The sequence below is a fragment of the Varanus komodoensis genome, unplaced genomic scaffold, assembly GCF_004798865.1.
Source record: "Varanus komodoensis strain SLA01 unplaced genomic scaffold, ASM479886v1 scaffold46_3, whole genome shotgun sequence".
Taxonomy (NCBI): Eukaryota; Metazoa; Chordata; class Lepidosauria; order Squamata; family Varanidae; genus Varanus; species Varanus komodoensis.
In genome coordinates, this window is record NW_025336044.1 from 1938407 (window position 1) to 1947404 (window position 8998).

An 8998-nucleotide genomic window follows, 5' to 3' on the forward strand; every position below is an offset into this window, starting at 1 on the left:
ACTCTCTCTCTCTCTCTCTCTCTCTCTCTCTCTCTCTCTCTCTGTATGTGTGTGACAGAGAGAATATTTATGTTTCTGAATGTATATGCAGAAACAAGCATTTTACTTCAGGCTGCAGCTGTGCACACATTTATGTAGCAGCAAATTCGGCTGAACTCCGTGTGACTTCTGAGGAATTCTGCATTGTGCTGGATTGCATGCCTTCACCACAGTTTGATGGCTTACATAAATTCCTGCACAACCACAAAGATAACTTCCCATAAACTGTTGCATTGTGCAAACACAGAGGTACCTTGCGAGGTCCTCACCGGCAGGATGTGAACAACCGATGGTCTCATCCAACTGAGAAACCCCCAAGCTGTAAAAATAACTGATTATTTTAATATTTCCTTGCCAACGCATAATTTCCGGGACGGTTGAGATGCTCCCCCTGACTTTTTCATTTCAGATTGGTGTGGAATCTTACTGGAAAAGGTCCATAAAGAAACAATGAGAACTGAGTTAGCAGGATAAGAGCCTTTGATCACATCTCAGATATATATATGGCATTCATAGGAAAACCATCAGGTTATGCTAGTTTCCTTCTGAGACATGCAGGCTGCAGGAAAATGACTTGTTTATGTACAGTCTGATTCCTCTTTGAATTTCTGGAGAACAGGGCTTTGGGCTACATTGTGGGGCTGCTTTGAGAGGTCCACCAGTCTTATGGTAAACTTCGGGAGCTTCAGGGTAAAGCCAGTTTCCATTTTGGAGAAGCTTGTCCGGTGGGGAGGCAACCAGGAGCTCAAACCATGTGAAAATAGTGGCAAATTAAGGGCTACCTCTTATGTGTGTTTAAACAAGAAGTAGTCCTGGAATTCCCAGCATGCTGGGAATTGTGGGACTTTCTAAAGCTGAACAGGGAGTGGATTCCACCTTAAAACTCTCACAGGCAGTAACTGACCTATAGCAGAGGCATTTTGTCTGTTGTAGTTATTTGTTTAAAGTTGCTATTTGCTGTCCCAATACTACAAGTCTCTGGATGGCTTACACAAAAAGCAACCATGTACAACAAACAACACACAACACACTGCGTCCAATAAATGATGACAAAAACAAGGATAAAACCAACTGTCTGTTAAAATATTGGGAAAATAAAAAGGTGAAAAGAATAAACCTTATAAAATGGGCAGAGGGAATGGAAACGCTTGGAAGCAACCCAAGGATGGGTGACTGGGGGAGCTCCAGAGGGCCCACTGAGGTCCCGAGGTGGAGGGCAGGCGGGCCCCCGGAAGCAGCATTCCCCACCCTGGCCCTGAACCTGCTGACTAGGCCAGGAGCGTGCCTTTGATGGTGGGGGCATCTCGAAAAATGACCCCGCGGACCCCGGGCAGGCGGGAGGCCTCATCGAGGGCCGCCCCCTTCCTGGTCCGCCACGCTGAGTGTGTCCACCAACGGCTCTGGATTGTGGTCTGCCCATTGACGGCGGAGAACCTCCTCCCGGCAGGCCCGGGTGGGCAGCTGAGCCAAGGGTCAGGCTGGGCCCTTCTGGGGCAGAGGCAGTCCAGGCTTCAGCCGTTGGGGTCCTGTAAGGATAGGAGCACCTCCGGTCCCGTTCCCGCATTTCTGGTCCTCCGTACAGAGAGCAATGGTCCCGGAGAGGGTTGTAGGAGCTTCCGTAATGCTTTGCCGGTCTGGGAAAATCAGGGCCATGAGGGTTTTTCTAAGGTGGCACCCTTCCTTTTTGGTCGGACTTCTCCAGCCTGGTGCCTTCCTAATGCATTGCACCAGGCTTCCCCTCATTAGCAGGATAATAGTGGGATAGTCGGAGGTATTCCAGCACATCTCATGTATTCCAGCACATTGAGAGCCAGTGTGGTGTAGCGGTTAAGAGCACGGGACTGGGACTCAGGCGATCTGGGTTCTAGTCCCCGCTCAGCCATGGAGCCAACTGGGTGACTTAGGGCCAGTCACAGGCTCTCAGCCCAGCCTCCCTCACAGGGTTGTTGTTGTGGGGATGAAATGGAGGAGGAAAATGACGTAAGCTTCCTTGAGCCCTTTGTAGGAAAAAGGCAGGATATAAATTGAAAAATAAATAAATAAAATCTCTCCCTGTTTGGGAAAGGCTCCTTAGAGGCTTGTGCCCTGGGACCAAACTCAGTCTTCCCCAGTGGCCACATGCACATGGTTCCAAACCCTTATTTTTAGCCGTAATAATCTGCTATCCTTCTGTACAGCAGTGCAGTGACTCTGAAGTACATGTCAGAGCAGCAGGGGCAAACCCTGTTTTATTCCAGGGGTCTTGAAGATAGACATGCATTTAAAATATGGCGCTGCAAATGCAGTTTTTTTCTTTCAGAGAAGATGGAGAAAGAGTTGTTTTTAAATAAGGCTTCGCTCGAACAAATCAGGCCTGTGGAAGCAGTTAGCTGTGTTTTTGCAAGCAATGCACGACACGCAACATGCATTCTAAACCACCTCATAAGACCCTGAAGTCCAGGACAGTCCAGTTTTACCACATCAGAAGGGCAACCTCCGAGCAACCTTACCCTGAAGCATGCCTACCTCAAGCACCTTTACCTGTTCCCAGTTCACTGCTCTGCAGAAATGGCGAGGAAACTTTCATGTCAATGCTTTGGTTTTCAGACCTTGCTGCAGGATTCTCACAAGTTAAATCTTTGGGCCATGGAGGGTGCCTTGCATGCCAGCAGGCATCCTGAAAAACGAGAAGGGATCCATCTTGACTCTGGGGCTCAGTCACAAATAGCGCACGTGTGGGTGCAACGTGCTGGCACAGACATTCCTGCCTGCCTCTTTTGTAGCTACCCATCCAGGTAAGAAGTGTGGCTGGATTCCAGGTGGCAGCTCTTTCCTAATAGGGAACCTTAGCCAGGTTTGGACAGGAGAGAGTCCTGCCTCACCTGGCACTTCTCAGTCAACCATCTCGGTAGGGGTGTCCTGAGAGCTTGAAGACAGGTCTTTTGCTGAGCATGACCCTTCTCAGAATGCTTTGGGAGTCCCAATCCCAGAGGTAATGGATGAGTCGATCAATGAGAAGTGCAGCTTCAGCACAGGCATGGGCCCAGGGGAGAATAAACCCACCAGATACCCAAGTCTGTCGTAGCTGAGCAGCTTAGCGTGTCCCACAGGGAGATTTGACCCGGTGCTTTCAGGCAGGGCAGAAGAGTTCCTGCCTGGACAGCCACTGTTGCCCCTGGATTTCCAGAATGCTGGCCTGGATAGACCAGGGGCCTCCCCCGCTATGGGGGCGCCTTCCTAGATTCCTCCATCTCCATCCACCTTGCTGCTTGCACTAAAGGGTTTTTCTTCAAGAGGGGTTTAAGCTGCTGCTGTGCAGAGCTGGTTGCTTCCATGTCTTCTCTTTCCCTTTCCCTTTTTTCCCCTCTTTTTCTCCCCCCCCCCTTTTTTTTTGCAGAGGGAAAATGCCTCTTTGACACGGAACTTTTTCTGGGCATTTATATTTCTGTCCTTGCATAGATTCTGTTAACTAAGCACAAGATGATGTGAGTGTGCATTATAGCTGATTGTAATTTTCCCCCATGAAGCTTTTGTTCTGGTTTTTCACAGTTTAAAACTGAATACCAGGGTTTCCTTGTTCTAGGAAAAAAAAAAAGCCACAAAAAGGGCTGCAAAATCGAGGAGAGGCCTTGGAGCATCATTAAAATATACTGAAAATTATAATCGAAGCTCCTTGGAGGCAGAGGGCTACAGTTTTTCCCTTGTAATATTTTATCAACTTTCATGTGATGGTTACAACTTCTACTGCATGGGGAATCAGTATAATTGAAAACCACCATATGAACACTGCATGGAACACATAGAAAAATATTTTCTACAAGTACACTGCTTTTCAACTCTGTTTTTAAAATAGATTGCTCTTTAGTGATGACCTTGAACAGGATGACAGCTTGTGGCTTGCTAGTGATCATTTGGGTGGTTTAATGACAGAAACATGGTTTTTTTTTTAAATGAAAGCTTCCAATGAAATCTGAAAGCTGTTGAGGCCAAAAACTGAGGTTATATTGATGGTTTCTGCTTCCTTTGCTATAAGGGTTATTTTTTCTTGGTTCAGAATTTCCATTATTAATATGCAGCAGAATGGACACAAAGAGAATGTCTACTTTTAGAATAAGGGAACCATCCTGCTCATGCCTCAGACCTGGAAAACACCCTAGAAAAAATCCTGTCTGTAGGATGGCACACCAACTATTTTTGGATCCGCGATGTCGCCAAGTGGGCATGCTCCAAGTTGACTGGAAGTAATAAATGGGCTCTTCTTAAATGGGCTAGGCATGAATGAGAAATTTGCATCCTCTCGGTTTTTAAATAGCAGTTGGCCCAAAAGGGAGGAATCCCCTTCCTTGCTCAGGAAGTCATCTGTGAGGTGGAAGGTCAAGCCGTCCGTGATGTGAAGAGCCAAATTAAGGCACTCGTTCATGGGCTGGCCTTGGCTTTCCACGCCAAAGTGGTCCGGCGGGGACACAGTGCCCTGGAAGCATGTCTCCAGTGTGCTGCCACTCGCGGTGCTCTTCTCCCAGCTAAGCCGCCTTCAGGAGGTATGTGTGGATCGGAAAGGTTGATAAGGTGGCGTCCATCTTTCCCGGGATTAATCCAAGCAGCATCCTGAAAAGAAAAGCCACAAAGCAGAGGAGAAAGTGTGGTCTAGTGGTTAAGAGCATGGAGCTGGGACTCAGGAGATCTGGGTTCTAGTTCCCACTCAGCCATGGGAGCAACATGACAGTGGGACCAGCTGCCCAGAGAGGTGGTGGCTCTCCCACACTGGAGACATTCAAAAGAAACTGGGCAGCCACCTGAGTGGGATGGCACAACATGGTGTCCTGCAGCAGCAGGGAGTGGACCCGATTGCTTTCGTGGCCCCTTTCAGCTTGACTGTTTTATGATCCTATGAAAATCATAAATTTCTCCACCTGCCCGGCCTTTTATGATGTCAAAGCCAGCCTTGCAGGCTGGCAACATCAGAGCTGGGATCAACTGACGTTATATAAAGAGAAATGGAGCCGTGTGTCTTCTGTACTCATGATAGTAACTTCATTCCCTGTGGAGAAGCTGCCTTTGGCAAACATGTGAACTGGGGAAGAAGCCCGTAAAAGAGAGGCCCCCGGCTCCAGGAGGGGCCGCCTTGTTTGCATTTGCAGGGAGGGGCATGTGTGCCTTTTCCTGGTTGAGCCTTCCTGGTGGGGACGGAGGAGTGGCACTCCCTGCTCCTCGGTGCGGAAGTGCAGCAGGGCTGGCTCGCTCGGGGAGTTAACAGCATGCAAGCAACGTCAGCCAGCCATTGTGCAACTTGCACGGAGTGTGGGGACAGGCTGGAGCAGTCCCTGGCGAGGACCAGCCGAGCCCTGGCTGTCTCACGGGGCTGCAGGCACGCAGTGACTTAGGGACGGACCGACCGCAGCTCCCTGGCACCGCCCCTCCTCTGCAAGACTGCAGCCTGCCAGTTCACCCACCTTTTGCTCTGGCCTACAAACTGGTGTGAAGAACAGGCATCAGCATCTGTTTGCATATGGCCTCTTTGCCTGCCAAGTTTGCTGCTGGTAGCAGGGATGAGAGAGGAGAGGAATCAAAGCAGTTGGTAACGATGGTGGTGAGAAGGTAGACCCACTGGGGGTGGGGACTCCTCAGAAACCTGGGCTGGCACTCAAGGAAGCAAACTGACCAGATGGTCCTGAAAATAGGACCCAACTATCTCAGCCGTCCTTATGTGTTGGTTTGCTTCCTTGGAAAAAAGATTCTAGTCCTCATGGGTGGCAAGATATGTGTGAAAGCATTTGGATATTGTCTGCTGAAATCAGAAGCCTGAAAGGTTTCTGCCTAAAAACCTGGGGTTTTTTTTTGAGTGGGGGGGAGTGCCTTCCTTGTCTTCCTTACTGCTTCCCACAACTTAAATAATTTAGACGGACTGTGCACAGCAAGAGGGATCAGGCACGTATGTTTAAATCACATAATTTTACAAGTTTTCAGGACTGCATTTTTCAGGGTACAGGAGTTGATCTCGCCGAGCTGCATGAATATGAATGGTACAAGACAGGGAGAGATGCAGGGTGAGGCACGCACAGGTGGGATGGAAAAATTGCTCTGTGAAAGCTTCCAGGAAAGGGAGGAGGCGTGTGCGGCAAGCCGCTCCTCCGGAATCCATTGCAAACTGTGTGGAAGGGAGTGATCGACCGAGGGCACCTTCCCATCCTTAGCAGGCCCTGCACTCAACCGTGCCCAACCCCCGGGCAGCTGGCATGGTTTGTCCTGGCAGGGATGTGACAGCTGAATAGAAACCCGTGTTCAGAAGCTGACCCACCTGTTAAAATTGGTCTGTCCTGGCCAGCATTGTCTCTGCTAACATTATGGGAACAGCAAAAGGGATGTCTACGAAATGAGAGGGACTCCCCTTACTTGTTTAGACAGAGAAGTCCTCCAACTCCCAGCATTCCCTAGACACTGATGCTGGTAAAACCTTTTCCAGTCTAAAGCTGCACAGGATTGGAGAGAAGTCGGGCAATCACTTAACACGGCAAAACTCTAGACCTTCCACCACGGACATGCTGAAGCTGCAGCAAATTGCCAGGGCAGCAAAATGGACCTCTTTCCAATTTCCCAGGGCAAAGTGAAAATGCCCAGTGGCATCTGACAGAGCATGATTTCATTATGCGCAGTCAAGGACATATGCAGCATGATCTGTCCAAGCATTTTAGGAAGGGACAAAAGGAAATTCTTGAAGCAGCTCGTGTAAAATCAGGGGGGAAGCATGTTCAGTCAATAAAATGCAAACTGGATGCGCTTCTCTTTTTGTTTGTATCTTTAGCTGACTTGGCATTTGGGAAATGAACTTTTTAGAATCAAGGGTGTGATTTTATGCCCCCAAACTCAGAGGCTTATCCATGCAACAAGGATGTGGCAATCTAGATGCCTGTTTTCAGGCAGAGAAAGGGAGGGGAAGAGGCTGGGCTGTCAACAGGGCTCACTGTAGGCAGGCAGGCCAGACCTGGCCCTGGCATAACCCCTTCCTCCTCCTCCTCCCAGGTGCATTTCTGTTCTCCAAGGGGCACCCGGCACTGTCTTTCTGCAGGATGGGCAGGGCAAGGGCTCCGCCACCGGAGTTTGAGCACCGAGGCTGCGGGGGCGCTAAAGAATCCCATGACTGACCAGCTAAGGGGAGGCCAGAGAGCTGTGCCCTCAAAAGCACACCCCTACATGTACCTATTTTTTCTGCCGCGCCTTATTCCCAGTATGTGGCGTAGTGCTGCGCCCTACGGTTTCACAGGTGCTGTGCTCTCATGTCGCTCCAAATGGGGAGGCTTCTGAGCGACGGGAGGATTGCGAAGGCAAAGGCTGTGTCTGTGCATCCCTCGCCCTGCAGCCTTAGGCGGCCAATTCTGAGGAGCACTGGACCTGGTTTCAGTCTTTTGCTCATGGGGAGGATGGGCTGAGGGTGAGGGTGAGGGCCGCATCAGCTCCTTCCCTCCCTGCTCCCTGGAGAGCCCAACAAGGGCCTGCTCTTCTGAACTTGGAGCTGTGCTGGTTCCACAGGCGGAAGGTGCTCTGGATTTGGAGTCCCAGCTCCAGCCAAGGACGGAGCTGGGCACTGCATTTCCCAGGACCATTTAGATTCCATTCAGCAGGTGAAGTGTTATGCCCTTAATTACTGATGTTGGGGAAATCCAGATAAATCCTGGCAGAAAAGGGTTGCTTTATGTGCCTTTGTGTTATAAAATCTTCCCTTTTTCAGGAAGCAGACAAAAATTCCAAGCCAGGGTCCTGTTTGGCATTTGCTAAACTTTAAGAAGTGAGACCTGATGGCCTCAAGAAGCTGCCAGGGCTGCTGTTTTGCCCATCAGGAAGGGCTGATAAGGCAGCCAGGTTAACAGCATTGCAATCACCCACCTTTGCATGCCAAGACTCACAATAATCCCATGATCCTTGTGTTAATATCCTGCAATCAAATGCCATTGTATTGAGCCCCCTCTGCAGACCTCGCACCTTTTTCTGGCTGTGTTCACCTTATTTTGTCATCATCTGCCCAGCTGCTGGGCCCATGTGATTCAGAATCTATAAATCACTCTGTGTATGCTCTAAAAGCTTATAGTTGGCGGTGGAGACCACTCCCCGGGAGCATGCTGCCATAAGTCACTGCAGGGGCCTGGGTGATCTCGCCCATAAAAATGCCAGGGTTCAAGGTGGTACAATCTTCCCTGCAGGTCCTGGTAATTCATTCTCGCCATTAGTGAAGAGACTCTGACACTGACCAACGGAAAATCGCAGGCGCTGTTGATGCGCTAGGCTCACTTTGCAAATCTACTCTAGTGAGCGAGCCTTTTGCTTCAGTGATGAGCACGGTGTTTGTTTTGCTTGTCAGTTGTGTATGTGCAGGGGGTCTATTGAACTTGCCTTGTTGGGAAAACAATCTCCTGTATTGATTTGAACTATGTATCTTCCCAATCATGTGGCATGGAGCCAACACGTCGCTTATCAAAACGGAAGGTGCCCTGAGTCCAATAGACCAGAAGCCGGTAAGTCAAGCGGTGTTTGTATTAGCTTGGAGGTTTGTTTGGCTACCGAAGCACTTGGCTTAGGCTACAATCACCAGGATATTGCACAGAAAGCAAGTGAGTGAGTGAGATTTTCTGGAGCTGGGAGGGAAAGGAAGTCAGGGCCTCCTAATGTGCTGGCAGGCAAGAGAAAAAGTTTGTTTATTAGAAGACCAAGTGCTGTGTGGCTGTGAAGGAGGATGTGCAGCCCAGTCTTGTGCCCGTGTGTTTAGGGAAAGAAAATGCCTAAGAAATGTTACTGGAAGGCTGAGACTGGGAGCAGGAGCTTGGTGCAAGCACGGGAAGATGGAGGGTGGGAGTGCAACCTGGCAGGCCTTGGGCCAAGCATCGGAACCTGGCAACTCTGGCAGCTGCTAGCCTCGAGGCAACCGGCCCTGGGTGCCTCCTTTGTCCCCCCCCCCCCCCCCCCCCCCCCCCCCCCCCCCCCACCCCCCCCC